General features: G+C 42.8%; 1 protein-coding gene across 1 annotated transcript in view; it reads right to left on the bottom strand.

The window, feature by feature from the left end:
• Positions 1-645: 645 nt before the first annotated feature.
• LOC135579362 (uncharacterized) overlaps positions 646-6,000 on the bottom strand; it is a 36,996-nt gene continuing 31,641 nt past the window's right edge. The window contains exon 5 of the mRNA XM_065061479.1: positions 646-5,099. The gene's annotated coding sequence lies outside the window, so the exon portion shown is untranslated. The remainder of the gene's footprint in view (positions 5,100-6,000) is intronic.

Genomic DNA, 6,000 nt, shown 5'->3' with positions numbered 1-6,000 from the left:
CATAAAGGCCACAACACACCTGAGGGAAAGAGGCCCTGAGTTCTAGTGAGTAACCTTGGGTTTAAACTAACAATTAATTGTGAATCGCTGATATTTAGTGAAATAAATAACTTACGCTTTTTCTAGGGATAAACAACATTTAATCCAATTTCTTGTATTCCTTAAACACGTGTTCATTAGAGCATAAGCAAAACAGCGCTGGGTGCGCGGGGGATTCACTCCGCCCAACACGCACACTTTTGACAATAAGAAGTGTGCTTAAATACAGTATGGTATTACATATTCATAATGACCCAGGAACGCCTATACATATTCATGACCTTCCCCGCTTTTTATTAAAATTAGTCTCAGATAACTATTTACATATTCCCCTCCTTGACCCTCCCCTGTTGCGCCTGGGCAGTGTCACTTGGTGAATTTGAGGAAGGGTCTTTAGGGGTCTTTGGATGAAGGCTCCTTCAGCTTCCTCACAGTGGACTTTTTACCTTTGGCTCATTAGAAGGAACTGTCTGGAATCCAAGCTACCAAACCGACTGGAACCAGACTGGTGCCTCCTTTTTGCTGTAAATCTTGGCTATCTTGTCTCCTCAAGGCTGCAGCTGGTGCTGTAAAACTTCTTATCTCGGCATTTAATGAAGTCCTGCCTTGTTATTTTTTTTTTTTTTAGCACAATTAGTTACATACAACTCTAAGCTAGATATTAATTGTGTGGTTTAAAATGTTAGCTTGTTAGTAGGCCCTTATTATATAGTTGCTTAACCCTTAAAACGTTAGTTCCCTCTATCAATATAACTTTCTAAACAAGTTTCATAACTTTTTACATAGACCTTAACCACCTTTCCCTTTTCCAGGTTCAGAGTCCGTGCCTCATTTGGTTATACCTGTAAACATTAAACATCTTAGCACGAATCACAACTGCATTTTTCACAATTCCCCCCTTTTCTTTTTATCCTATTGATTCGTGCTTTGGCCTCAAAGTTAACCAGCACCTGCCTAGCGGCGGCTAGGCCCAGTTTGGTGTTATCTTTTAAAATCATAAATTGATGCCCCATTGCTTTTGTTGCCATTTCAGGATCTATAGGCATAGCTGAGATTTGCATGCCTTGGACTACTGAATGTATTAACCGAATAAAGCACGGGATCATACATGGTACAAACAGTAAACCCAGAAATGCGCATAATATCATGAACCCTATTTTCTTCCACCAGGCTCCCCCAAATTAGTCATCCCACCAATGGCTAGTAAGTATAGAGTTCCATTTCTGTACTGGTACATGCGCAACGCGTTTTATCTCCTCTGCTATTTTCATTGTAGCTTCCCCATTACCATCTATTTCCAAACAACACTCAGAAGTATTCAATTTCCCACAGACACCCCCTTCTTCAGCTAAGAGATAATCTAAGGCTACCCGATTTTAGTACACTGAAGCCCTGGTCTGAGACAATTGTCTTGCTAGAAGATTCAGTGCCTCAGCTGTCCGGTTGCTTATTATTTCAACCACTGCTTGCATTACAGGATAATTCGGTTTGGCATATATATTGGGGTACGGTATCCCCAGCTTCCCTCTTGGGCCCAGGGGGCTGGATCATAGTATTCAATTATCCTTTTCGCAGGCCATTCATCATCTTTCCAAGTTTGCGTTCCTCCTATGGGGACATTTATTAAACCCCTCTTCTCTCTGTTTAAAGTTTCATACAGAGGTTTCCCCAGATAACTCCCTTTTTCCTTTGGTAAAAGGAACAATGCTGGTTGAATTATCCCTATTGTACAAGACCCTCTCCATTTAGGCATTAACTCATTATAAGCTCTATTCCCACATATCCAAAATAATCCATCAGGAGCTTTCCATGGTTCGTTTACATCGGTAGAGCCAGGATTCTGCCAATATCTCCTTAAATCCCCAATTTCCTCAAAAGGATTTGCTTTGCTTCGATTCTTCCAGCATATTGTTTCATTTCCCACCAATATCCATTAGGTGGACCTGGCCACCAAGTGGGAGGAATAGAGGTATTTGATGAATTTACTTGTAACACTAACTTACAAGGGGTTTGCCCAACGTATTCAGTAAAATCCAGTTTACCATCGTCCCTTGATATGCGTATCTGCCCAATGATTAAGTGACTTAATACCCATCCTTCTGGTCTTTTTTCTTTCCAGTTACATGAGTTCTGTTCCATACCAGTAATCCTTCTGGGCTCACACTCTCCCCTCTCCAAGGCCACTGCTCCACCACCTGAGACCCCCCACACATCCAGCATGACGTGACACCCAATTCCTGGGCCATCTTCTCCACAAGGTCTGCAAACAGGTTTTTCCCCACTGTTGGCAATTGTAATCCCTTGTCTTTTTGCCCTACCTCTTCATACCAATCACTGCTTTTCTGCACCACTTTCTGTTTCTCTTGCCTTCTTTTCAATTCCTGAGTAGCACTCTTAACTAACTCCTCCTTATACTGATCTTGCACTCCCCCTCCATCTGAATAGCCCCACATACCAGTTTGTGAAAAACAGATACTCTGTTCTCCCCTAGGGCAGGAGACAGAGCCTACACCGAGTCTACCTTTCCCTAGATTAGTTGCTACCCATAACTTCTGCCCTTGGATTTCACATTTTTCCAATTTTGTTCTATCATAACATCCAGAATTAACATGAGTGTGATAACTGAGAACATATTGTGTCAGTCGTCCTATTCTCACGCGCTCATAGCACTTGGTACAGGGATTGGCCAGGCTCAGTTGGGAACAGTAAGTCACCACTCCTAGCAAGAGGATCAGGTCCAGGTTTCTACACCCTCTGCCTCTCTGGCCTACCAGGTTGCAGCTGGCAGCCGAGTTCATTATCTTCTCGGCAGCAAGGGTAGTGTCCCCGCCTTTCCTATTTTTGCCGTTAGGTGATGACTTTTTATCGTATTCCAAACTCTTGGCCTTCACTTCCCAGGAGCAACAGGACGACACGAAATTTGATTTCTCTTTTTACACTCTATTCTTCCTGTCACTGATGGACTCTCTAAATTCCCATACACACCTTTAGTAAATGCCTCCCATCATTTTTCACTATACTTTTTGTATTCTTCCAGTGACTGTTAGAATTCTCAACTTAGCTTTGGCTTCCCTATCTTCTATTCTTAAATGCTTATTACACAATCCTGTTGGCAATTTCCCTTTGTGGATATGCTTATACCACAGTTCAATACAACCTAACCATCAAATACAGATAAAAGAATTACATATCCAACTTAGTTCAACATGCTTAACTATTAAAACATTCTGATTTTCATTTATACTGGACATTCATATGAACAATACTGATAGTAGTTACATCACCGATCCCGTGTTAATTTCAACTTCAATTCCCCCGGTCCTTGAGTTACTTTCCAGGTTCTTTCTTCTGTCAGGGGTCCTTTAACTCGAGAGGCGTGTGTCCATCCTTTCTCTGCAGTGCGAACCGCTGTTTCTGTAGTTTCCAAAGTTTTCTGCAAAAGACTTCTCATACGCATAAATAAAATGTGGCCCTCTATCAGAGGATATAACACCTGGAACTCCAAACCTTGGTGTTATTTCATGTATCAATGTTCTAGTCACCTCCTAAACTTTTGCTGTCCTGGTAGGGAATGCTTCTGGCCAACCTGAAAAAGTATTAGTTAATACCAACAAATATCGGTACCCCCCTTTTCCTGGGAGTTCTGAAAACTCAATTTGCCATTGTGTTCCAGGCCCATTCCCCTTCCCCATTTGACCCATTTCTAGCTTGGGCATATTTTTGGGATTAGTCTGGAGGCAAAGATCACGCTGCTGTCACCTGTTTTACAGTGATATACAAATTTCTAGCTCCTGTGTCCCTAATCAAATGTTTGCATAGTGGTTCTATTCCCCAAAATCCTTTCTTATGTTCTTCCCTTACTAAAGGCCAAAGTACATGAAAGTGGACAATAAGCTTTCCCTGAGGGGCGTGAACCCACCCTTCCTTATTATATTATTCCTCTAAATCTATGATGAGTTTCGATTCTCTTTAGTATACTCTGGCTTACCTTTTAAAGAGACCTGTCCCCCAAGGACTAGAGCACTTTCTGTTTTTACCTTTTGCTTTGCCATTTGTTTTGCCTCTCTGTCCGCCAGCCTTTTCTGATTCCGAGCTCACTTTCTGGTGTGCCCTATTATGCATGATTGCCATTTTCTTAGGAAGTTGAACTACTTCCGATAGTTTCAACATCTCCTCTGCACGTTTGATATGTTTGCTTTGAGAGTTCAAAAGTCCCTTTTCTTTCCAAATTGCTCTGTGCACATGCACAACCCTCACAGTTAGCTGCTTCCATCCATAAACCAGTTGTCAGAGTTTTCAATAGGAATGTCTTTTAGATCTGGTCAACTGGATGATATTGCTTCGATGGTCTTCAGGCAGTCATGATGAACTGGTTCTCCAAAGTTACCACTGAGGAAAGAAGCTGGGTTGACAACGTTAGTGACGATAATTTCTACACCATCTTGTGAGACACTGTCTGGGATACTAGCACAGTCATTTTCTGACCCGTGGTAAATCTCCAGGCCTCCTGTATATTCAGTACCACTGCAGCAACTGCTCGCAGGCATCCAGGCCACCCCTTTGCAGTTGCGTCTAACTGTTCAGAGAAACAGGCCACTGCTCGTCCATATGGGCCAAGATCCTTTGCCAATATACCCAAGGCTATTCCCTGTTTCTCATGAAAGAATAGGAAAAATGGTTTGCTCACATATTGGAGTCCTAGAGCAGGGGCTGGTATCAAAGCCTTTTTAAGTTCCTGAAAGGCTCGTGTGGCTTCCTTATTCCATTGCAGGTGTTTCTGGTCCGTATGGTCCAGGTCACGCACGTCTCCTTGGTTCTAGTAGCGATGAAAATGTCATCCAGATATTGTAGCATCTGTCTCTCATCAGACGAGGCTTCCCAGGATTCAAAATCTTTAGCAAGCAGATTTCCAAATATTGTCGGGCTGTTCGTGAATCTTTGTGGCAACACCGTCCAAGTGAGCTGGGTTTTACCTTTATTTTTAGGGTTCTCTCATTCAAATGCAAATATTGTCTGGCTAGCTTCATGGCGAGGGAGGCAAAAGAAAGCATTTTTTAAATCTAAAATGATAAACCAAGTCAAATTAGGTGTTAATACTCTCAGAAGGGTGTATGGGTCTGCTACCACTGGGTAGAGGTCCTCAGCTATTTTGTTTATAGCTCATAAGTCCTGAACCACCCAATATGACCTATCTAGCTTGCGGACAGGCAACATAGGGGTGTTGTAATTGGACTCACACTCCTTTAATAACCCTACTTGCAGGAATTTCTCTGTTACTGGCCGAATTCCTACTTCTGAACCTGGGTCAGAAGGTGGATATCTAAGGGGAAATCCGCGTGCTCTGTACGCGTTTCACACAACCAAGCAGCCCAGCAGGAACGGGCCAGGCGGCGACTGCCCCCCCCGCTTCATCCCCCGCGGCCGGCGAGCCCGGAGGAGAGGAGCTGCAGCTCCAGCTCCAGCAGCCGCCGCTCTCCCCGCCGTTTTTTTTCACCGCTTTAGACACTCAGCTTTTCACCTTTTGTGTTTTTTTTCTTTCTTTTTTCTTTTTTTTTTCCTTTTTTGTTTCTTCTCGCCGCAGCTTATCAAGGGGAAGCTGCCGGGCACAGGCTTGGGCTCCTCTTGCCCTTTTTCTCTCTTCATTTAATTCCTGCGTCTATAAACTTTTATATGCAATTTCAATTAGCTGAGCAACAGTTACATCCCTCAGCTCCTACCTTTTGTAATTTCTTACAGATGTCAATAAGCAGCATATTAAGCATCAATCCCTTACATCAATTTTAGATCCAAATCAGTCTATCCACAGAACAACACTAACTGCAATACAGCTAACTCAGAATTTCACATTCAAATCACTTCCCCCACTAATTTACTCTCATGTGTACAGATGCATCTTAAGGGGGAGCAAGGTGGTACTTCAATAATGGAACCGGTGCTCATTTTGTAATTATCTCCCCAAAC

This window comes from Columba livia, chromosome 4 (assembly GCF_036013475.1).
Source record: "Columba livia isolate bColLiv1 breed racing homer chromosome 4, bColLiv1.pat.W.v2, whole genome shotgun sequence".
In the NCBI taxonomy this organism is placed as follows: domain Eukaryota; kingdom Metazoa; phylum Chordata; class Aves; order Columbiformes; family Columbidae; genus Columba; species Columba livia.
This window is presented reverse-complemented; position numbering and strand designations above follow the sequence as displayed.